This window comes from Corvus cornix, chromosome 4 (assembly GCF_000738735.6).
Source record: "Corvus cornix cornix isolate S_Up_H32 chromosome 4, ASM73873v5, whole genome shotgun sequence".
In the NCBI taxonomy this organism is placed as follows: domain Eukaryota; kingdom Metazoa; phylum Chordata; class Aves; order Passeriformes; family Corvidae; genus Corvus; species Corvus cornix.
Window position 1 is genome coordinate 5,655,790 of NC_046334.1, and position 25,682 is coordinate 5,681,471.

At 39.0% G+C, this 25,682-nt stretch overlaps 1 long non-coding RNA gene across 2 annotated transcripts in view; it reads right to left on the reverse strand.

Moving 5' to 3' along the window:
* Window positions 1-658: 658 nt before the first annotated feature.
* The window catches only part of LOC104693696, a 53,328-nt gene continuing 28,304 nt past the window's right edge, over window positions 659-25,682 (reverse strand). Inside the window, exons 3-6 of one of the 2 annotated variants that reach the window (XR_002047127.3) lie at window positions 17,910-18,128; window positions 12,241-12,452; window positions 10,935-11,043; window positions 659-3,306 (exon numbers count right to left, since the gene is read on the reverse strand). This is a non-coding gene — a long non-coding RNA (uncharacterized LOC104693696). The remainder of the gene's footprint in view (window positions 3,307-10,934; window positions 11,044-12,240; window positions 12,453-17,909; window positions 18,129-25,682) is intronic. The other variant, XR_752597.4, reaches the window with a different exon arrangement.

Genomic DNA, 25,682 nt, shown 5'->3' on the forward strand with positions numbered 1-25,682 from the left:
TATAGCTGAGCAAATAATTGGATATATTAGTCACAAATTATTGTTTCAATAGATCTTTGAGTGAGTCACTATGACAGCCCTACTTGTAATAATCCATGCTAATTCAATTTGTTTGCACTGGAAAGTGACTATTTTTCAGACAAATCCTTCATGTATATGGATGATATATGAATATCCCAGTTTCAGCTAAAGCTGTACTGCAGTTCAGGTATTTTCATAATTCCTTTTGGAGCTGCTGGTTCTCTGCTTTTCAGGCTTCAGAAACCACAACTGCACTATTGCCAGCCATTAATTAAATGAAGGCTTTTTCATTTGCTGCAAGGTAATTTAGACACTGCCAAAGTGAAGAGAAGAGCTGCACCAATTTCTGCAAGCACAAGCAAACTGTGGCTTCAGATATCAGCATGGCTTTCCAGGTGCCAAAAGGACTGCTTCTCCTTAACACAGGTTTTAAAAGACCTGGTATAAATTTCATCTCCATGAAACTTACCTGCTTTGTAAGAATACCCTTTATAATATTGTAGAATCATGAAATCATAGAATCACAGAATGGTTTGGGTTGGAAGGAGTCTTAAAGACCATCTCATTCCAACCCCCTGACGTGAGGAGGGACACCTTCCACTTGGCCAGGTTTCTCAGAACCTCATCCAACCTGGCCTTGAACACTTCAGGGATGGGGCATCTTTTGTCATACTTTGTTTCTGTTCAGAAAATTGTAAAGGATATTTTTCTTGATGCAGTTTCGTGAAACACAAGTGTTGCATTACAAATAGAAATTGGGATAATTTTCTAAGCATCTTATCTTCAAAAGCATTCTACCATCTTCTGTGTTAAACTCACCACAAAAAGTGATTGGGTAAACACAGTCTACCTGAAAATAGGTATTGGTTTTAAACTAAAAATATTTTATTTCTGTTTTTCTAAGATCAATTATTAATAATGCTGCAGCTTCCTATCCTCTTAAACAGAGAGAAAGCAGAAGTCAAAAGCTATGAAAAAGCAACATTTACACTTTTTGAGCATGAAAAAGTAAAAGGCTCCTTCTTTTACTGACTGGCCTGTATTATGATTATGTTCACGATTGATACATTAAACCTGTTCACAGGCATTGTAGAAGTAGCCATTATTTATAGAGTTTTGATCCTAAAAAGTCATTACTTTATGCTTTATTGAAGATGCTTTAGTTCAAAATTGTCTTATAAAACTTTTTTATGAACTCATAAAAGAGCAGTAAAAACATTCCTCTCAGTATAACCTGCTAAACTGAAAAAAATTCTTAAAGCAAAAATAATTTTTAAGGTTTGAGTTAGAGAAAAAACAAACAAAACAAAAACAAAACCAAGAAAACTTTTATGCATAGGACTATGCTGGAACATTCTATGTTTCCAGGATATAAGGCACCCAAAAGGTAGACAACACTGCATATGCACTTTTCCTAAAAATTTCAAGGAGATAATTCAAGGCTTAATAACATAATTTAATGTTCTCAAAGACATTCCTAATCTCTATTTTACCTATCTTATTACTTATTAGCATTTCACAAAATAAATTATACTCCATCTTTGCCCAGGTATGGGGTTGTCGTTTGACAGTGTAATTCCACCATTCTCCTTTTTTTCTATTTTTTAAGAAAAAAAAAGACATTTGCTGCCAAAGGATTTTCCTAATTCCTCCTTTTTCCACATAAATCCTTTTCTTACATGTCTGGGAATTACTATCAGTATAGGTTTACCTCTGAATAGGGACATTGATGATGGTAGTAATAGCAAGAATAATGAGTAAAAGGCTAATGAGAGGAAGAATCACTACCCAGAGAGTATTTCACAGTTTGAAAATATTGTTCAGATGTTGAACTAGTTCCACCTTCAGAATAAATTTTTCTTTTTCACTGTTATTACATCAGGGAGCTTTATCCCTGATGAGATATTTTTATGTCTTAGTTAATAAAGCTTCATGGCTCTCCTTTCAGGTATCTATAGTAACTTCTCCTTCCCACAGACATAAATCATCTCCAGCTTTATCTCCCCTTTTATTTACATTGGCAGGAACACTTGTTTTGTAATTTTGCAGCATCACCTTAAATGTCGAATCATGACTTTAAAGGATGAAGCAGGAATGAAACCTTCAATTTCTGAGCGTTAGATACAAAGTTGTTCCTACAAAGAACTTGCATTTTTTTTCTTGGCTCTCCCGTACCACTTGTGTTTTAAGAACAGTGGATGAAGAGGCATCAAGGGGACAGAGAAGGGGGGGTTTACAGCTTTATGTGTAATTTAAGACCTTTGCAATGCTGCAGCAACCATAGCCTCCAAAAGGACAGAGATATGAAGGGACAGGAGCATCTTCCCCATGAGAGGCTGAGGGAGCTGGAACAGATCAGCCTGGAGGAGAAAAGGCTCACGGGACCTTATCAATATCTAATGGAGCAAAGGAGACAGACACAGATTCTTCTCATTGGTGCCCAGTGACAGGCCAAGAGGCAAGGGGCACAAACTGAAATCCAGACAGTTCCTTCTGAAACATAACAAAAATCTGTTCTGCTGTGAGAGGGATCAAACACTGGCACAGATTTTCTGGTCAGTTAGTAGGGTCTCCATCCTTGGAGATATTCAAAACCCAACAGGACAAGGTCCAGTCTGCTCTAGCTGACTCTGCTTGAACAAGAGATTGGACTAGGCAATCTTCAGAGGTGCCCACCAGCCTCAGCTACTCTGTGATTCTGACATTCCATGGAAGAAAACACTACCCAGGCCACAAATATTTTGCAGAGATGCCCCCGCAGACCTTTTGGCTTTGTCAGTTCTCAGTGCTGATGGGATGAGAGCAGGTGCAGAAGTCTCTTTTCTTTCCTGATCATGGTTTCCTGGCTGCTTCCCCCCAGAGATAAGTAACTGAATCTCCATTCTGTAAGTTCTTATGCCTGTGATAAACTATCAGAGGAGATACTCACTTAAAACCAGCAGTGCCACTGATGCGGTTAGAGCTCAAACATACACAAAACATGTCTGGAATATAAGATCTCTAAACAGCTTTTTCTTTTGAGTCCTGTTGGTATTTTTGGTGGTAGAGCTCTCGACCACTGGAATGCAGAAATTACCATCTCACTTCACTGCTCAGCAGCCATCAGATGACGATAGCACCACCACTCCAGGGAATTCAGCATCACTGCAAGCTTCTGTAACTTCAGCTCTTTGGAAGCTTTGAGTTTCAGGCCAGCCATAAATCTCCAGTCAAACAATCACCATCAGGTGCTGAAGAAACAGGAGAAGGTTTCAAAGGCCCTCTGGTGCCAGGGCACCCGGCACACTGAAAGGAAGGGAGAATGCAGAAAAGCTCAGGGCTTCCTGACATTATTTTAAAAAGCCGTTCAACTGTCAAGCATGAGAGAAGTACGGTATTGTAGCAGCCAGCACTCTCAACTCGCAGGGGAAAGAATACCTCAGTGCTTCATTACATCTCCAGATATCCCACTAGCTGAGCCCCCACTAAAATACCTGCCATTCTTAATTTAGTCCTTCAAGCAATCAAAACTGAAAATGATGCAAAAGATTCTTTTTTTTTAAAAAAAAAAAGGGAGGAAAAAAAAGGGTCCATTCATCTATAAAATCATTGATTGTTTCTTTCTGGTTATTAAGTAAAAAGTAACATAAAGTGTTGCAATTGTATGTTAAACATTTTTGGGGATTCATTATAAATGAACTTCCATGAGAGCATCAGATGATTTTATGATCACCAGATGCCTAAGCAGTGGCTGGAAGCAGTTAACACATCCTACGTGTTGCAGCATTTCAGTACCTTCAGGTACATCAAATAGGAACTGGATCTGGTATTTCATATACCTTAGATAGTCATATCTCAGTTACTGAGCTCTATGGTAAAGGAAGTAAAATATAACCTAAGGAAATTCTGTGGAATGTCAGTCTGGGAACAAGGAAGACTTCTCCAACCACAGTCCTTTGAGTGGTAGTAGTCCTCTTAAATACTACTCATAGGTTTAGTTTCATTTTGGGTGGCAGGGAAAGCTAGATTGCAGACTTTTTCAATATACCATAAAAACGGTATGCTAAAAAAAATATGTTTGGGGTACTAGCCAAGGTCAGATAATAAATTATGGGAAAAATTAAATATAGTGCCCAAATGCAATCCATTTTAGTTACTGGTTCACAAAGGAAGGCTGGCTGGAGGCATGCAGAATTCCCATTATCAGACCACTGGATCATTCTTGGTCTTGTGTGTCACCTCCAGGGAAGATTTAGGCAGAGTAAAGACAGTGCAGTCAGTATTTAACCCATTTAGCTTTGCATGCAGATGGATACAAATATCCCTTTATTATGCCACTTCTCTTAATTGTCATCATATCTGATCACTGGACAACTTGTGGAAGCTAAACTAAAAGGATGAAAGGACTTTTAACTAGCTTTCTTTAACCTAAAAATTTATCCTTTACAGAAAATGAATAACATGCAAGAAGAGTCATGCCAATTGCCAACAAAAATATGTCTTATTTTTCCCCTACAGCTGCAAGCTCTAGCAGAATTTCTTGCATGAAAAAATGTCAGTTTTAAGTTCCAGAACCAGAAAAAATTACTGATTTGGTCCATCTCCTTCAGAGATCATTGCTCTCCTGTTGTAAGGGATTTTCAGAAACAAAAATTATTGTTAGGATGTAACTAAGTCAGTATATTCTCCCTGAAAAGGGAGAAGTCATCAGCTGCTATTTGAGAATTTAAACAACCCATCAACTAAGTTGCTTTATTTGCAGTTTTCAGCTTTCCTTCAGCCACTTGCTGCTAACAATCCTGTAAATGTTTGGCATATGTTTGACACTATTAAAAAAAATTTTTTTAAGAAACCCCTCCACTGAAATATTCCTCTTGATGGTTTATGAATTATTCATTCGTTAAATTGTGACACCCGCATTTAACTGCAAATCCCAAATTAATTGGAAGAACTCCACAACGGTGCTTGTTTTTCTGCTGGGCTGCTTAGCAGTGACGTTAAACTAACTCAGAAGCTTCTTTAAAGGGATCATGACCTGCTTCCAACATCAAAACAATGGAGTAAAAACAAAAGCAGCCTGATAGCTGTATGACACTAAGAGTTAAGCCACTGTTAGAATTAAAATTGTGGACTCCAGTTCTCCAGGCAATCACACACGTGTTCTACTTTAAACGTGCCAGTAGTGCTATTGACTTGCATCACTTAGAGGTACTGAAATATTGTACACATGCTTGAGAGAAATTCTTACCGAGCTTTTTCCTTAAGAACGTGTCCACCCATTTCTACTGACACTCACGGATCAAAATCTGGGCAAATAAGGATGGGAGGTATTGCTAAAAATCCTCACTGCCAGCTGAAAGCAGTGAACACCCACTGCAAAACTTCAATTCTGTTACAGTAGACAGGAGCATCTGCTTTCAAAATGAGCTTTTCTGCCCACAAAGGCTACAGAGATGAGTAAAGAATACCCCAGACTTTTTGTTCCACATGCACTTTCTATTATTTATGATCCTAATTCGTTGTGATGTGTCATGTTAATGCAAGGGTATTACTTTCTCTGTGTATAATAGAATCATAAATATTTGTATATAAATTTATATATGTTATACATCTTGTAGGTAGAGGCTTATACTTTCTTAGGTCAAAATGGCACACACATGACCTTCTCTATTTTTTTTTTTTCCAAGGTAATATGAAAATATTGGGCAATTTAACTGACTGAAACAATCTCAGTCATGTCCAATTGAATGGCTGCCCACCTCTTCATGTGGAAATAAAAGCTTTTGTTAAAGTACAGATGAATTACTTTACTTAAACCCTGTGAGAAAAAAAAAAAAAAAGGGTATTTTAGCTGTGCATTTGTTTATTAGATCCAGATGTACATTAACTGTCCATAGTCAGTTTTACTAATAAATCATGCCTGAAGGATTTTGTTTTGCAAGATGGCAAGAGAAGAGTGCTGTTGTTTGTTTTGTTGTTGTTGTTGTTTTCTATCACTGTTGATTTATTTGTTTTGTTTTGTTTTCCATTTAGGACCTCCTGACAACAGTGGTACAATATTTGAGCCGCTTTTAGAACAGAAGTGTGAGCTGTACCAAGAGCCACAGCTGAAACGTCGGCAGCATACAGAACAGAATGTGCAGACCTTGTGCAAGGGAGGACTAAAAATAGATAAAAACCAATTCCATACATGGCTCTGCTGTTTTGTTAACACCTACCTAGTAACTGAGACAAAAATGTACTTATGTGTGTTCCTCAGTGCACATGCAAAAGCAGCAGCTTCCCAGCCTGCCTGCAGCTGCATTTGGTAGAAAACCCAAATGTCATCAACTCCTCACTCTTATCCCCTATGCAAGATGAGCCCTTCCAAAGCTCTGCATTTTTCATAGCTTTCCTATAAAGGGAACTCACCTATCCTGCTGTCCCACATAAACCCCAAACAAGATTAGCTATGTTGTCTGAGCCATTTGTACATGGAAATACACACTCATTCTGCTTCCTAAAAATGTTAAGGATGCAAGGAATATTATCTCCTGCAAAGTGCTTAAGTGCCTGTTTCAGGGAATTTGCAGTCCTTGTGATAGCAAGAGAGAAGGCTCTGTGACATCTTGCAGAGCTGGGCTTTATGTCATTCTGTTGTAACCTATCTTGTCTTTTTAATGATAAACTTTCTCAGAGGATGGAGTGGGCTTTTCACAGAGAAACACACACACAAAGCCCCTTATGTTTACAGCATTTTTTACATGTATAGCAACATTCCGCAAACATCATGTGGTTATACAGAGTACTTCTTACCCAAGTTTATTAAATAAAACCTGACATTTGAGATGCTTAGAAGGTATTACTCCTATTTTGAAACAGACAACAGTGATTTTTCCTAATATACACAATTTTTATGACAACCACTTGTGCTCTAACTGAATTATGGTCCAGAGCTAAAGTCATAATTTTATTGAAACCTTCTCCTGCCCTGGAAACATACTTTTTCTGAACATTTTGTGATGTATTTACAGCTTTGGAGGTATTTGTTTTCCTTCTCTTTGACTGCTCTTTCAGGCAGACTGTCAGTTTTTCACTCTCTTGCCTCTGTTCTACTGGCACCAGAAATTAATAGGCCACTTAATGAACATGATATATATGGAAGACAATGACTATGACAACAGTTTCTACTGCCCTGCATTTCTCAGCTCCCAAGATTCTTCCTTCACACATGCTGTGTAAAGACTGTTGGGAGTATGGAAGCAAAATCTGAGCAAAGGTGCTTTATTTCTCATTTTCCTTTGTTGAAGGCCTTTATACTTGGACACAACTAATTCCCTTGCATTAAACTGATTTTTACCAGCAGCATTTGGCTGCATTGCTGCCATGACATAATGTGAAACTCTGCTTCTAGAGCTGAAATTCGTCCTCATAATCACGAGTAAAATCTAAGCAGCATCAGCAATGCTGAAGATCTGCATGATCTGTGTAGATCCTGGATGCCCTTGCTTGAATCAGCCATGCCATGCTCACACTGGAAAAAGCCAAAACCTGCCATCAAGTGGACTGCTTCATGTACAGAACAGTTGAGGTTTTCCTGTTGATGAGAAAGATGAGTTTTCAGTAAGAGTGGCTCATGTTTCATCATTTTTAATGAGAAACATTAAAACTAAAGAGAACATGAGAGGATAGAGCTGCTTTAGACATAATTTAGGAGCTTTGGTATGGCATAAATTATGGCACATTCAAGTAGTCCGAGGATTAAAGGTTTAATCCAGAATTGCCATAGGACCTGGCCTCACTCCTCTCCGTGACTCTCCTGACAGGATGATGAACTTCCTGAGGAGGAAAAACTCTTCTGAAGGCAGCCTTACAAAAGCCAAATCTTCCCAGAGAGTCATCTCATGACTTCTGCATTGCCGTTTTTACAAAGCCCATCACACTGGGGGTTAATGGTGAACAAAGTCTTTGCACACAAGCAGCTGTGAGAGAAAGGGAGCTGAGCTGGTTAAACTACAAGTACACCTTGCAGAAAGCGAGCAGCATAAGTGCAGCCTGCTTTTTTATTTTAAAAAAAAAAAGCAAACCCCACAAAACTTTTAAAAAGTTATTGTCATCCAGGTCAATGGGAAATTAAACATATTGCAGAAAGTAAAAGAGTCTGCTTTGCATAAGTTGGCTAAGGATGGAGATAATAATAATACAGAGATATTTTCTGATGGAAAATTCTTCAGTTTTATCTTTTCCTGAGCTCTTTGATTACAACAGTAAAAAGAAATAAAAGTAAGTATATCCACTCACTGAGATAATTTGAAAACAACTATTTTTCCTGAGAAGTAAAACATCCTTCCAGTATGCATTTGCAGTCCTGTATTTTAGGACTGTTTCACTGGCTTTTCTATAAATAACAGGTGCTGACTATGCCTGCAGCTTGTGTCAAGCACTCAGATAGGTATAGCCATTAACAGTTTCCCAGGTTGCTTAGGAAGCACGGTTGATATGTCAAACAGGACTTGCTGGTTTCACGCTGTAGAAATAAAAACATGTAGGCAGGGTAAAGAAAACTGAGACTTGCTAGATATCATGTTTGACCCCAACCCTTCTTTTCAAGGCTTTTGACATGTCACTGTTTATCTCCCTACTTCATGCTGCAAGGAAACTTATTTACAGCCTCGTGGCCCTTTGCACCATGTCTCTAAGTACAACATATAAATTTATGTGCATTCCAGGAATCTCTGTGCATCTAGAGAAATCCACACGGAACTTTCCATGCCCTTATTCCATCACATTTTTACATGAGCACATGGCTTTTAGAACAGATCCTGCTCATAATTTGGGGCCCTCCTTCTTCTCTGATCCAGCCATCAGATGGATTTTTCATTAATAGGGCCCTAAGACTTTACACTTGACTTTGGAAAAAGAGCAGGCACCGGTGCCAAGTTTTGAACTTGTGCAGTTATTGCGATGCAGTTTGTTGTGTTACACACATTCAAATACATAATTCTGGGAGAAACCTGTGCCCAGATCCAAAACTGGGCCTCTGTGGGCATGCTGCATGTGGCAGCACCAGTCCTGGGCATGTTGTTGTGGATAATTGATGGCTCAGGGCTGATATTTCAGTGTGCTGGAAGTGGAAATGCTGGGGCATTTCTCCACCCAAATAAGTAGTGAGTTATGATGCACGCATGCCTTGGCAGAGTGCCTTAGTTTTAGTCATTTAGCACAAAAAAACCCTTCCTTTTTGTCTAAGGTTTCATTCAACTGCCTTCTAGCTCCCTTTATGGTAACATATTCTTACCCATCAACACCCAGCCTTAACAGAAAGGAACATTTCCATATCAGAAATTAATTTCAATTAACTTCATTCGCTGTGATTCAAAGATAGCAGGAAAATGGGGAATACTGCCAAGTGACTATCGCTAACCCCTTGAAATGTCATTACACCTTCCATCACAAGATCTTTGGGCCTCATTAGGAACTCCAGTAAAGCCTATGATCAAGTGCATCACGTGCTCATGAAGCACTGATGGTCATCTTTATCATTAAGTAGGCACTGATACACCTCTGTGGAAACCCTGTCCTCTATAGTCTCAGAGTAACAGACAAATTTTCTGACAGAAGAAACCTGAAATACAGAGAGTTAAGAAACACACAGGAAATCCTTTGACACAGCCAAGATAATTCCTACCTTGCAGTTACCTCGCATTTCTTTCCTCAATGCTAAACTGGTTTTTATAAATGAATTCTACTTGAATAGAGTTAAAAAGCTTTCTCCAGGGTTGATATACCACTTATCTTAGAGGCTGGTCTGTGCAGTGCCTGACGCATGGGACATCATGAGATAAATAAACACATGGATGATAAACTAGGAGGAAGGTCTATATCTCCTATTAGGTACCTAGTAGAGCTGTGCCTGGGTCTTGTGTTGGAACTGGCCATTCTTCTGCAATTATTTTCTGACAAAACCATTCAAACAAACCCTTCTCTCCTCTGCATTTTGAAAAAAGGGCTGAACTGCCACCCATCGAATCTGAAATTGTCAAATCATAAGAGGTTTGGGCATTACACATTAAAACTTGCACCAACCTGTCAGTGCTTTGAAACGCAGCCCCAGAGGGACCATTCCCAGAAGTGAGTCAACATCCTGAATGTCCTTGGAGATGGTAGAGAGCCAACCAATGCTAGCTGTGGTGATGGTTTATTTCACATACACTCCAGAACTTGCCGGCAGCAAGGCCAAAACCATGGACTTGTTTAGTTCAACCTTTATTATCTGTTTATCATTATAAGCAGTTACAAGATATGCATCATTGCAGCATCTGGACACACTTTGCAATGACATGGACTGGAGCTGCATCCACTGGCACTGTTAATAGCACTAAGAATTTGTTGTATTCCCACATTGTTTCTATTGTCTTGTACACAATCTGAAACCCCTGCAAAGAGAGACTTCATCACAAGGAGCTTAAAGGATGGACAAGCAAATTTTTCCAAGTGGTACAACAAGGCATCATTGAGTTTAGCCCTAGTTTTTTGGGGTTTTTTTCAGACTTTTAGCATTAATAAAAGCACAGTTCATACTAATGAATTTACTCTGTGAAGACCAAGGACAATAATAGACTCAGCCTTTGCATAAAGCTGAGAATGGAACAATTTTTTTAATACTTACACAGCACTGATTCCCCAAAAGAAAACCATATGTCAGGCATCAGGAGTATCTGTCTGTAATGTATATTCTTGTTGAGTAGACACATCTTGATATATGCAACTAATGGATATTTCACTTTACCTCCAGGAATTGCAGTTTATGTTTCTGAGTAACTCCTGAGTTACACATATTCTGAAAACTATGAAATAATACTGCCTGCAGCCATGGCAGTGTGGAGCTCTGAAATCAAATGTCCACTGTTCCTAGATCACTAAGATCTAATTTCATTATTTTATTGAAAACTTACATCAGGACTTCTAGTGTTTTCCAGTGAATATGGTGGATGCTCTACATGAAGCATTTCAGAGAGCTGGTATGGTTGATTCAGGCTGGGAAGGCAAAGCCAAGATGCTGTTCTGTGGTAGAAAGAGAAGTAAAAGAGAAGTAAAAGGGACATGACCAACTGTCAGATTTAAGATTTCAAGGCTGAAGTTAGGCAGCAGAGGTGAAGTCTTTCTGAACATATTTTAAAACTTCTGTTGAAGTGAACAGTTTTATTAGATTTCATTGTTTCATGGTGTGTGATGTCACTAGAAATTTCGGATGTGAGTATAAAGTGATTCCTTTAAATTTAGCGAATAACTTTTTCCTTATGCATTAGCTATTTTTGACTGGATATCATCCTGGACTACACACATTCCTGGACATTCCTACATCCCAGTAAAACATTTGTGCGTTGCAATTTTAAAACCTCACATACAGCAGGATTTCACTGCTAAGGTTCACTTGCTGTCCTTAGAAAGCACTTAAATGTGTTCCCTTTAAATATATTGGTATTTCTCACAACTCCCTTTAAGCCAAAACAAATAGTATCTTTAGATTAAAAAGCAAAACAAGATTCAAACCTTCTGTGGTTTTCCTTAACTCACAAGTATCTAAAAAAAGGATAGTGGAATTAAGCCAATCCATAAGATCTGCTTTTGTCCTGTAAATTTTCCAGCTAATATCATGAATTACAAATGGAAAGCTGATCTTGGAGGCTGAACATCCTGAAAGAGACAACTAGCAATAAAGTGGAAAAGACAGGCGTTATCTGCAAAAATACTGTGTTCAGATTTCCAGGAGTCTGTTCACAAGGAACAAAAGTCTCGAAAACAGGTGATTTGGACCAGCCTGACTCTCTGGGGATATCCAACAGGGCTGGTGTGTCCACCATAGGTTTGCTGTGCCTGTGTGTACAAGGAACAGTCAGTTCTTCCGAGCCCTGGCATCCAGGCATCCCCCACTGCCAGAAAAGGCTCCTGTTGCAATGTGGATTGCATCAAAAGGTCCAAAGTGGGTCTCACCACTGATCTTTCAAGCTGTGAAGCTGCATTTCTCCTCTCTCCATACTATTAGCTCAGATACTAATGATGCACAGAAGTGAATCTGTGCCCCAGGATTCCTCTAATCCTTTACACTGGGGTGTGTTGTAAAAGCAGTGCAGCAATTAATAAATAGAGGTTTGGGGCTGCTTCTTCTGTTAGGTGCAGAAGAAGCTTCCATTTATCTCCTACTGAAAACAAATTCCTAAACACCTGTAGAAGTGTTTGGAGAGACATGGATTATCTCACCTGTTGTACTACTTGTTAGATACAAGGCTTGGGTTTTTGACTTGCTTTTAAAAATAGTAAGAAATAGCTGGTTTTTTCCTTATTTTCATTGCTGCTTGAATCATAGGAATAAAAAATCACAGGAAATAATTTGTGAAGAAGGTGAGAAGACTGTCCTTTTTAGTACAGCTCTTTTCTCATTGCAGACACATGCAGCTGAACCTCTTCAAACTCTGCTTAAGAAAAAAAAAGGATGTGCATCAGTTATATAAAACTGATATCCACAACAGAAAACCTCATGTGTGCTTAGGACAAATCTTGTCAGTAATGTCTACCTGAGAACAACAGGAAGAAAAGTGAAATGGATGTGAAAAGTCCAAGTGCTTTACATCACATAACATCAACAGACACACACAGGTACTCACACACAAACATGTACAACCACATGAGACTTTCAAAGCACAGTTAAACAAGCATTATTTTGCATAACCTAAGCAAAATTTCTGGATGTATTCTGCTTTCCAGAAATCCAGCTGACTCTGTTATTTTGTTAGTGGGTAGTGACTGCAAGCAGGGGATTTGAGTATATATTTATTTATGTACAACCATGTCATCTGCTGGATGCTTCATTATTTTTCTGGCGAATTGAATTGAATGGAAAGAATAAAATGCATGAATGAATGTATGACCTGTCACTGTTTTATTTTCCTCACGGTGAAAGAAACCAGGCAGTGACACAGAAATCCTCACCCACATCTTGTCAATGTCCTACTTTGGTCTTACTGTTGCCAGTATGTCCCCAGTGCTAACATTTTTCTGAAAAATGGACTAAGCTGAAATAGCTCTTTTCATATTTACGTATTTATAATTTTATAATTTTTATTTTATAATTGCAATCTTTTCTTATAAAACGTACTCTAAGAATTGTTTGTGTGGCTTATTAAAGCCATGTTTTGCTTACAGCATTTTGCAAGAGTTCAAGGTTACACAGTGCATTCTTCTTTCCTCCTTTTTAAGGAGGTGGTGTAATTTGGGGGAAGCAACATAGGCCCCATTTGAAGCCTGGGTTGCTATGGCAAATTCACATTTTGATTCAATGGTATTGTAAATAATAACATGGAATTTTGTGCAAATAGCTAAAATGAAGGTTAAACAAACCTCTCAAATACCCTTAACTTGGGGCAAGATGCTTTTTTTCTGTCAAGCCTCACAATTCCCAAGACCTCTTCCTGTACAGCATCCATGTGCATTTTTAACTACATTTTCACGCTGTTGGTTGTTCTGAACTTCTTGACTCATGGACAGTTTCTGGATAAACAGCACAGGAAGATTCTTTGGCCTTGTTGAAGATGAGTTTTATGAAGAGGAAGGTTCCAGACACCATCCAAAATAGCTGAATACTTTCAGGTACTACCTAATATCTGAGTAGACAGTCAGCTCTCCCTGACACATGATACAGATGAGTGCTGAGGGTTGAAGAAAACTCTCCAAACCCCATCAGCTCCAGTAAAACCTGAGCTGCTATCAACATAGGCAGCCTGATTCATCTCTTTATGGATTTATCAGTCTGGACAAGCACATGGCTCTTTGGTCTTGCCCCCAGTCTGATGTAGCACTGGAGGGGTCTTTGTCTTCCAAACTGAGAGGAGACTTGTGGCGTTTAAAAAACAATTAGCAATAACAAAAGACATATCCCAGGGCACTCACTTATTTGCTCTTCTTGCACCAGAGGTCAGCTTGTTTCAACAAGCATATTTTCTTTGTTTCCTTGTCAATGTTTAGCACATATCAGGGAGAACAATGATGGTTTGCAGAGAGTGTTGTATCCAAAGAATAATGAAAAGATGTGAATTGTGGCAGAGGAAACATCAATATACTCTGAAGAAAGAACAGACCATACTAATTACTATTGCCCTGCCTGCAAGGTAGCAGAGGAGTGGACAAAAATTTGGCTGTGAAAAAATTTGGCTACAGGTCTTCACTGCATTCACCACTGTGGGATCTTATGCTGCTTATGAATTTCTGCTTTTTTATTTAACAGATGAAATGTAGACAAGGAGGAAATATTTTTTTTTCTAAAACACAAAGGTATCAAGTTACCAACAGATTATAGGAATAAAACTGGCAAATCAAATGCAAACAAAACCGACTCTAAATTAGCAGAAAAATGAATTAGCTTATCTAATTTACCCAATTTCCAAAGCTAAGATCACCTCATGCCCTTCTGTGTAGCAGAAGATTGAGACTGAAGGGCTCTTTTCAGGATGCAATGCCAGGAAGCACTAGGCTACACTCTTTGCTCTGTCTGCTTTTCTCTCTTATCTCACTTTTTCTCTGTCTTTTGGGCTCCTATTCCCACCAGGGACCCAGAGCCGCAGGGGCTTTGTCATCCCAAGAGCAGCCTCCTGGGGAAAGCCAGGAGGAATGGGCTGGAGGCAAAGCTCGACCTCCCACCTCCTCCCATCTGGCCGCATCTGAGCTGCCCTGAGATCCTGCTCCTTCACAGAGATTTCCCAGGATAAATAAACAATGCAGATATTGGCAACAGAGCTGCAGAGACGGTGGTAGCTCAGAATTTCTGTCTTTTGGGAATGATGCTATTTTTAGACCTGTGTTTAAGGTATGCCAGAATTAAACATTATATTTAATTTCCATACATCTTGAATGATGTTTTGAAAGCTGCATTTCTAGAGGAATGAAATGTTAAATCAAATTTAAGCTCTCAGTATATTGTCTTCCTACAGTTTTCATTTTCTCTCATATTTTACTCTGCCACAGCTAGCTTGTATCATTTATGGGAATAAAATAAAAAATATATCTTTTTTCAAATAATTGTAACTATTGTAATAGTTTGAAATAATTCAAATAATTTCAGCTGTCATGTGGCATGTGATTTAGATACCATAACTTATAACTTCTCTTTCTTGTTTTTTTTTAATTAAATTGCAGTTACAGTACCACTTAATGCAAACTGAAATATGAGTTATTTTCAGCCCTTGTTGCAATACTTTAAACATGAAGTAAAGAAACAAAATAAGAAAACCAAATTATCATAATGTTGTCAATCTTCCCAGTACAGATTGCCCTTCAGTCTGGTTTTCCTCCTTATTTTTTCCCAGAAACTTCTGTAGTCCTTCTGGTGTTTGTTTTTTTTTTGCTGTCATTCCCAACTGCCAAACAACACAACATCAGTTATGCTGGGGGTGTTTCCCCAACAAAAATTACAAATTACTACTTCCCCTATCCCTCCTGCCCCATGCTTCTAACAACACTGATTTACATAAGGAAAGGAGGAAAACTTTATCTGAGGGAAACTGTCTCTGATCTGAGCATAGCCTCAAGAGAAGAGAATAAAATGTTGGGTCTTTGTCAGCCCTACTGTCTTGGAGCAACCTTTGCTATGAAAGCTCACACCACTACTATTGCTGCAAAAAAAGTTTCTCTTCTTAATATTGTCAAGACCTTTTCTCAAATCTTACTGATTTCAGGCCAACTGCCTTTTCTCTATCAACAGTGGGTTTTAAATCTCTGCAGGTCTGACCACCTGCAGAAGCCACTAGCTGTGGAAGCTGGGAAAAATAACAACAAGTACACTACATTTCCCATGATTTAGTTCCAAAAATCTTGCACATGTGGTTAATTTAAAGTGTGTGTGTATTCTCAGTGGAATCAACAGGAATATGCAGATGACTAAAGGTAAGCAGATGTGTAATTTGTGGGATCCGGGTCTGAAATTAAGACAAGCTTCAAGAAGTGAAAGCTGCAACAGAAGGGGAAATCAAAAATGACGGGAGCAATAAACAGCAATAATATCGTGGAGTCAGCCTAAGACGTGTGTGTGTCATGAGCATCACTACATTGCATTTCAAATTCAAAAAATAAAAGTAACAATGTATTCCAAATCAAAAATAATTTTCTCTTCTTAGAGGGGGATACCTAGAGGCACAGAGTCATAAGGACAGAGTCAAATGAGGAGAAAGCACATTTTTAGAAAGGCTGTTGAAAGATAACCCTTCAAATACCATGCTCACTATACAATACAGAAATAACACCTCAAAATGTTAGAGACCTGCAGCTCCATAACAAAGGTGTTATGAAAGTTGTGTGAGAGATGACCAAACAATCAAGAAGAGGTGAATTTGTCTTTTGAAGCTGAGGACGAGCAGCAAGCTCCTCAAGCACTGCCAATGATGAGCCAGTGTGAGGATTCAGTGGAGAGGTGACCTTAACCAGAGTGATGAGGAGGGAGGACCACGTATGGCAGCTGCATCTGAACGAGCATCAGAGAAGGCAGAGAAGAGGAGGTGACCATTGTCAAAGCCAGAGCAAATAAAGGCATAGGTGAATGTCTCAGCTCTCTCAGCATGAAACTGTCAGACTCAAGACTACTTAAAAAAAAAAAAAATACATCACTGTAAGACTGAGGATGAATATAATAAGAAATCACCAAAATCTTTTCCTTCATTTTGATTGATTGGAAAATTCTTCCTTACCACTCATCTACTTTGCAGTTTCAATCAGTTTCAACCGACATACAATATATAATCTGAAGGGAGGATTAAAAAAAAAAAAAAAAGACAACAAGGAGAACTGAAAATGTTGTTAAAATATACCCTGATTCACAGCTTCGTTTTGGATGATGATACTGGCCTGAGTGTTTATATAAACATTCCTGGTAACATGCTGGTGTTTCAGAGCTGATGTTGTACCTCCTGTTGCTTTCTTTACAGCAAAAACTCCTCCTCTCAAATGTCCAATCTCCATGCCTCTCTGGAGCCATCCCTCTGTTATTACACACACAGTCAACATCCAAGCACTCAGCAGGAAGTAAACACTTAGGTGTCAATATTCATTCTAATAATATTCTAATGATACAAATTGTATTTTTGACATTAAGCACCTGTTTAAAGTCATTTTTCTGACTGAGCACCTATGCTCTCAGGATTAAGATAGTGAGAATGACAGATGACCTCTAAAGACCATGGGGTGACTGGTCTGTGGGTGGTATCTGCGGGTGGTCTGGAAGGGGAAGGAGATAGGAGCTCAGTAAGACTTTCAAAGGAAAAATACTTAAAAGAGAATTTCTCAGCTCAAATTTATGATGTACATTACCTGTGTCTTGAAAGTTTTATGCTGACAGAGTCAGGGTGATTTCTCATGTCTGGCACTCAGTGGGAGCTCGCTGTACAACTTAGAATGGGGCTTTTGCTTAAATATTCATTTTGACACTCACTCCAGCACAGAGATGGAGCTGAGTCACAGCTTTTGGAGTCATAGCCACATCAGAAAATCCCTACGGTTTGAGGGCAGTTGGACTGATAGTTTTGGCTCAAATCATTGCTGATCTTCTTGTAAACAACTTGGCATCCTTCCTATTTGTACATAGTCAGTGGATGATGTGAACTAGGAGAGAAAATAACTATGCTGAAATAATCCTTTCCCTCCTGTTGTGCATATGAATGAATCTGAGTCTGTCAGAAAGGCAGATATCTGCCAGTACCAGCAGGGAGGTTATTATCTTTGCATATGTTGTTTCCTAAAAAAATCCCCGTGAAGGACCACTGTGGCAATATGCACAATTGTGTTAGAATGCATTTGCCCTCTACCCATTGGCATCCATCTGACTTTTTGATTTCCTGGGTCTCTAAACCCTTCCTAGGGGAACAGCATGACACCCCTAAAGAGATTACCTTGAACTGCATTCCATTTCATCAGTACAGGACCGTATTCATCCCAGAACAATGCTGCCAAGCAGTTCCCAAATCAGTGCACCCATGAGCAGGACCCACATGATGAGATTGCTGCTGATAGCAAAATTAACCAAAGCTGGAGGACTCTGGTCTGTGCTTTCCATCTGCCTGTTTTGTGTCCCTGGGTTGCCTCTGTCTTTCCTCAGTACAGACCTCCACCTGAAAAAAGGGCAAGGAAAAAAAAAAAGGAGTCATGATCTGTGTGCTTTCCAAACTGCCTTATGTCTTAAATGTATCAGAGATAGCAAATGGCCAACAGGTGAGAGAGAGGGAGGGAGAGAGTCAGCATCATCTATTTGTGTCTGTGCCTGTTTGGTCACATCTGCTCCCAAACTCCTGCACAAACCACAAGCAACTGCTGAAGGCTAGAGGAGGGGCAGCATGAAATTAGGGCACATGAAATCAAGATCAGTCCTTAATATGGGACAGAGCAGAAGAATACACCAAAACACAAGAAACAGCTTGAGAAAAGAATTCTTTAAAAAAGTCAATAATGGCAACATATTTTTTTTGTAAGAAAAAGCAGGATCCCAAAGTAAAAACCACACCATTGGTGGTCACTAGTGCTGTGCTTAAGCTGTCATCTGTTGAATCTGGCAGTCTGCACGTCATTCAACAGATAAATGCCTTTACCAGAGCCCTCCGGACAAGGAGAATGTACAGCGCACACATTCAAACCAGACTGCTAGGGCTGGGGGAAACTCTGTTGGTGGCCACAGACACCGAAGAATCAGGTATAGGAAACTCTGAGTAAAGCAGATGAATGCTCAGAGGAAAAAATAATGAGAAGCAAACCTTTTTTCCCCCCTTCTTATCCCACATTTCGGTAATCCAGACTAATTGCACGGTAATGCAGCCACTCATAAGTCTAAGAATACACACGGATTACGTCTGTGTGGCTAAACTGGAAGTGGTCTTTCCTTTCAGGTAGCCACAGAGTCATACAATCTGCTTTGGGAAAGCAGGATGTATTTTATCTTCTCCCATCCCAGTTGCTCTAAGGAACCACACACTGCCTACTCTGCAACCCATTAAACATGCCACAGCAAAGTGTTTTCCGCTCCGTGCCATGTGGGAGTCTCAGCAAAGCAAAAAAGTGGGATCTTTTTGCAGATTATTTCATGGGCTCAGAAATCCCAAGTCTGTGCAAACATTAAAAAATACTCATAATATTTGAACTGGAAAACATGCTCATTTGCTGTAAGGCCTGTGGATTTCTTAAAAAAATAGAGGATCCTCTTTTCCAGTCATCCCCTCAAATGTGAAGTGGGATAATGAAGAAGAATTCTCAACAATTTTATTGTAGCATGTTTTCATAGGCTATTTACAGCCATTTCAGTTTATTTATTTTTGTACATTTTGTCTCAGTTTTCAAACAAAACCAAAGCTTTCCTGGGGGGTGGCTTCATCCAAGTTTTGTCTTCTGCTCCATTGTTCTTCGATGTACTTCATGGAAATGGGCATATTGCTGGAATCTCCTCCATTCACATCAGCACTGGCACGAAGTTTCGAGGGCAGCAATTATGCCTGGGGCTTTTAAAGGGTGTTTCCAGGGCACTGCAGCCCCTGACACTCCAGCAGGAATGCTAAATGCTGGAACAAACCCACCATGTGTGCTGTTCTCTGAAGATGCTTCTGTGTGATGCAATACAGCTTGAACACCCTCTCTCAAGCAGGGCATCTGCCTCCATTGCTGTGCCAATGTTCTTTGAGTATGTGACCCAGATTTATTACTTAAGCCTCCCTCCTCTTCTTCCCCTCTCACCAGCCTATGACTGGGATTAGCATTTCCTGTGTTATCTGTTGAGTACACATGTAAGGGGACAAGAGGACGAACCTTTTTACAGCAAACAGCAGAGGATCTTCTGCAGACTATTCCCTTTTCACAAGGTATTTTCCACCATATAACGTGGAAGCACAGTTATTAAAATGTTACCTCTACAGAATTTTCCAGTTCCTTTTGTTTATTCCTAATCTACATCATCCGGGCCTCCTGCGCTTTTGGGTGAGCAGTTGGTTTGTAGTCCAACACATGAATTACCTCCACATGCCAAAGAAAGCTTAGGAACTGCCCAGTATATTTCAAAACCTTGAAAAAGTGGGAGGTTGTATCTGGCAGCAGCAATAAGCATTAAACATTCTCAAAGAAAGCTTTGTTATTAAAGAGAGGTAACCCGTTTGGATCAAGAAAGACCAACATAAATCTTCATTCAGAGCTTTAAGAATACCAAGAATTATTCTGAAATTAAATAAGCTTTTTTCTTTCTTCTTTTTCTTTCCCCCCTAAATGTTTTGTTTGGAGGGGTTTTTTCTGTATTTCCTAGGTCTCTGCACTGCTAAATTTTAATCTCTTTGGAAATAAAAGACCTCTCTGATTGCCATTTGGATTGTAGATATTGATTAAAGCATAACCAAAAAAACTCATTTAGTTATGCATGATATTGTTCCTGAAAGCACAGCACACTTCAGGAGTTCTTTTAGACTGACTTTCCTGAAGCAAACAACCTCTCTGCCCCTGCAGTAAAGGTAGCAGGACTACTTCTGTTCTCATGGGATATCCTGAGTGGGAAGGGACCCACTGGAATCGTCGAGTCCAACTCCTGGCCCTGAACAGGACATTCCCAAGACTCACACCATGTGCCTGAGAGTGTTGTACAAATACTTCCTGAACTCTCTCAGGCTTGGTGCTATGACCACTTCCCTGGGGAACCTGTTCCAGTGCCCAACCACTCTCTGGGCGAAAAAACTTTTCTTGATATCCAACCTAAATCCCCCCTGACTCAGCTCCCTGCCGTTTCCTTGGGTCCAGTCACTACACTAATCTACAGAACTCGAGGCCATCAGCATTTCCCAGACTGCCTGCACACAGAACTTAACCCTCAGACCCCTTCCCTCTGCCAAATGGCACAGACAGGGCTACAAACCATAGCAATGAATCAGACCAAACCTGACTGGACCTTCTTTGAGACATGAAATGATTCCATGTAGTCATTCCCCTCGTTGTTTCTCCACTTCTGTTTCTCTGCATTCCTTTATCTCCTTGCTGTAATGGAGGTTTGGATGCTGTGCTGGAAAGCTGAGCCCTACAGGCCATAGACAGTGAGTGAATAAGAAATTCTCCTGGCCAAAGGGTTGATCCTGTAAAATATTTTGGGTAGCAGTCTGCTGTTTTGTTGGCTGCATGAAGAGGAATGATGAGGTAGGAAAGAGAAGCATGAATTTGGAGATGGTGCCTCACATCTGCCTAAGAATCCGGAATCTATGGAATATTTTGAACCTCTGTGGTTGCAAGGCTCTGGAATGTGGTTAAAATAATATGCAAATTGAAAAATAAAAATCCTGCTGAAACTTTGACTGAATGTACCTTCACTGAGCTAAGGCCAGCTGGGAATTTGCTTAAGGCCCAGAATGAAGTGAGGTTTCTGATGCAGATAGCCCACAGTAGAGCAACAATGTTCCATGGATTTTATGAGTTTCAATAACTCTGCTTTAATCAGAAAATTAGAAGTAACCAAGAAACCCCCCTAAGGCCCGATTTGCAACTCCATTAAACCAGTATAACACCAGAGTAATATCATGGTTTTCAACAGAGTTGCGCTGGCATAAATTTGATGTCAGGGGCGGGTGAATCAAGTTCCAAGACAGCTGCAAATTATTTTCTTCCTATCTGACATTTTAATGCTCAAGTGAAAAAAACATGGTGGAGTTGGGAATGAATCCCAAATGATCTCAACCTGAAAGGCTTGATAGAGAGAGATGTGATTTTAGTGCTGGTTTAATCACTCAAATACACAGAATATATCTTAACAAAAGCACCAGCTAAACAACCAGGCTGCCACAGTTCTTAATAAATTAACAACCTGCATTTATACACTGACATTAGTAAAACTTTGTAGGGTATTACAATGGACAAATCCAAATATTTGTATAAGATGTACTGATGATTACTATTTCATTTTTCTGAACACAAAGTTAAAATATTTACCCTATGGCATTAGGAATAATCCTGTAAACTGTAATGGAAGCAAAGAACTTAGCAGTGGTTTTTCTGTGCAGTTGATCTGCAAGAAAATGCATAATTGCCTTAAATTGAAGAACATTATGCTAATTAAAAACAACAAGAAGGAATGTACTTTACAGTGCAGTGAGATTTTAACTTAAGTGAGCCATTTCAGTTTTGTCCCACCTGTAAAATGACAATATTATAATGTTTAGTAAATATTTGCAAAATTACACAAAATCACTTAGAAATGGAAACTTGCTAAATAAGCAAAAAGAAAGAATCTGTAAGTAATCTAACATCTGAACATAAAAATATTAATCAGGAGACAAATATTGCCAAACATACACGTAATTACTTTAGTTCGTTAGACCCAAGTCTGATGAATCTCAACGAAACTTGCAAAAATTTGAGATTCAGTCCGTTCTTGCACCACTTTTACATCAACAGAATCCTGTTAACTGGAGGTCAGTGGAGACCTTCTGGTGATGTATGAAAAAGAGAAAATCAGGCACTTGGCTTACAGTTTTCCAGGAGAGACATAACCACTTATGATTTCAGTTTCTTAAGTAGAATGAATACAAAAAAACCCAAAGTGCAATTTTTACTGCCAGGAACTGTACAACTCAAGCATGCAAAACGAAGCAATATAGTATTTTAGTGCCAAAGTAAGTTCACTTAAAAATTCTGAAAAACTGCAGTTTGCCAACTCGATGTCTGCTGCATACAACCAGGCAGTAACGAGGGATAAACAGGAAGGTAAATGGCCAGCTTCCTGTACAAATACTTGACTTCATCTTAAATATTAAGCTGAAATCCCCCTACAGCCTTAATTCAAATATGAATCTATCAGTTTTATGCCCTATGCTTACATGGGGGTTTAGCATTTGTGCAACAGCTGGCATCACAAAAGGAGCTGAAGTCAGAACTGATCCTCAGTGAGCATCAACATGCCTTGGGCAAGTCCAGAGTGGTGGGACTTACAGGCTTTCTCTGCTCCATACCACTCTCAGAACAGCTCAAGTTCTTCTACCCAGTTTAGGTCTGGGTACTTATTTAGAGTCACATACGTCTGCCAGTGCAAACTTTACACATTTTTCCTAGAGCAGCCCAACAGCCACCTGAGGTCCCAAATGCCTTGTATGTGACACCCAACATTCCATTTCATGTCACATTTACCGACCCACACAGGTGAGTACACCACTGGTGAATTTTGGTGCTTCGTTCCCAGCTCGGTTTCACACATTCATTAGCCAGATAAGACTAAGCTGCAATCTTTTCAAAATTCTAAGGTAGTGGTCACTTAAAAAGAAGAAAGGTCCAAGCATCAAACTTGCTTTATATCTGCATTCCTAACCACTCTCTTCAGAGCTAGGCAACAAAATTCCATGAATAAATGAAGCAATGCAGGACAAGAAATGGAAGGAACAGAATTATGGTTCTACTGAACAGATTATGCACTAGTACACAACCTTGGATGTTTTTTCTAATCATGCATTTATGTGCAAGAAATAGTCCAAAATAACTGGGAGGGTGGCATTTGAAGGACAGAGAAAGAAAGAGGGGAAGACTAAAAATTCTACATTGCCTAGTAATGACAATAAAATGTTGATTCATGTGGAAATATATCTGGCAATATTTCAGGTATAATACTACAGCAGAGAAACAATATTATTCTCTCAACAGAAGAGATGCTAAAAAACTTTATCAACTGTTTCAGAAACCACCGAGGCTGCCTTCTTATGATGGTTATTTAGACTGCCTAGCAGAATTCTGTAGATCTTACAGAAAAAAGTCTTGTTCAATTAAGATCTTTTCATTAAAAAGAAATTATTAAACTGTACATTGTTTATCTTACTTTGATCAGCATAGACTAAGTGTTTCATTCTTAAAAGCAATGTTTACAATCTACTGTGCCATCTCCTGGAGTGCAATCCTAGTGTATCTTGCAGAATAAGGCTTTTACTACAATTTTTGGTGCCACAGGAAGCGATGTCTCAATCTAATTGTCACTGAGCAGATCATTTTCAAAATGTCCACGTCCATTTCTTTGTGAGTCATTGAGCCTGCTGGTTAAATTAATTCCCTCTCCAGTTAAAACTTGGATGCATAGTTATAAAGGAAAGTTATACTAGTCTTTTTTAGAGAGCTCTTCAAGTCCTTTGTTCAGACGGCATTTTTCAAAGAAAGCAGGGGAATCAAAGGTATTTGAATTTTCCTTTCCTTAATCACCTACCAAATTCTGCAGCTTTCCTGACCTGTAGAGCCAGAACAATGCTGCCAAGTTTTGCAGTACCCAATTCACCATCACTATTACTTGAATACAGGAAGCTCATGGCTGGTGAGAGGAAACCACAGTTCGCCTGCTTTTTGTGCTTCAGTGTCCAAAAAGGAAAGAAATGTTCCTTTTACAGCCTTCTGAGCTACTAAACACATAAGCCTTGATTAATGTATGTATGCTCAGTGGTTCGTGTTTTTGGACTGGATTGAGAAGACCGACTGATCCCATCAAGCCAGATACCTAAATTGGAAACAAAATATCCTTTAACAATTTCAATCCACAGGTTTCACTACAAAAAGATTTTTCAAGTTGTCCAGAAAACTCATGTTCTGTTCTCTGAAAACCATTTCCCATGCTTCAGGCTTGTTTATAGTAAATAAATCATGTGCTGGATTAACAGAAAACCCAAGTCAGGGTTTAGCTTGAGTCTTTAAGCTTAAGAGTTTACAAAGAGATTCAGCAAACTTTTTTGGGGTTTTTTTTTTCTTCTTTCCTACCCAAGACCAACTGAAAGAAATCAAGTCTCCAGCAAAGACATGACGGGCAATTTCATTTTGTCACATGACGAATACTCCCCAAAAGATGACTTAATCAATTATGCTAGAGGCACAAAACCTCTGTTTTTCTTACTTCAGCTCCAATTGAGCAAGGGATAATTTCTTATTATTATATAATGTTTCTTATCCTCCTAATTTCAATTATCCTTGAATATGATTTTCAGTATATTCATAGTATTACTTCAACAATATATCGACACAAGCTCTTTTCTCACAGCGCTGTATGATGCATACATATGATGCTAAACGAAATATTTTTCTCAGTATCAACAGCCATTCCTCCCCAAGAGCTTTAGTACCTTGTCCAATAACAACATGAAGACCACTCATGAAGAATAGTTTCATGAGTCCCCTGGGCCCAGAGTTTATTGAGCGTAGTTTGGCCGACCTGGCAGTAAGTACTCATGAAAACAATATCTTTATGGCACATATAATTGTGATAACTATTACACCCCATTTCCAATTTCTTCCAATTTAGAAGGATCAGTTGCTTTTGGAATCTGGCAGCTCCTTATATTGCTGAGTTTTTTAGTTATTGAAGTTGCACGAGTTTGCCATAGATTCATCACAAGATTCATAAGAAAATACACTGGAAATAGTACATAATATGTGCTAATAATAAAAAAAAAATCTAACTCTATATTAACTTTATTTGGATCTATTTTGACTTTCAATTTTCAGCCATTTAAAAAATTTCATATCTTGAGGTACTGAAATTGTTAACATCAGCCAGGCTACTAAACCAAACTTCCATTCCACTCAATAAAATTGAAGCACCACTTCTTCAAATTCCAAAGTAAAGTCTAATGTACATTACCATTTCTCATTCTATTTCCTGAATAAAAATTACTTTTTCTTTTCTTTTCTTTTTTTTG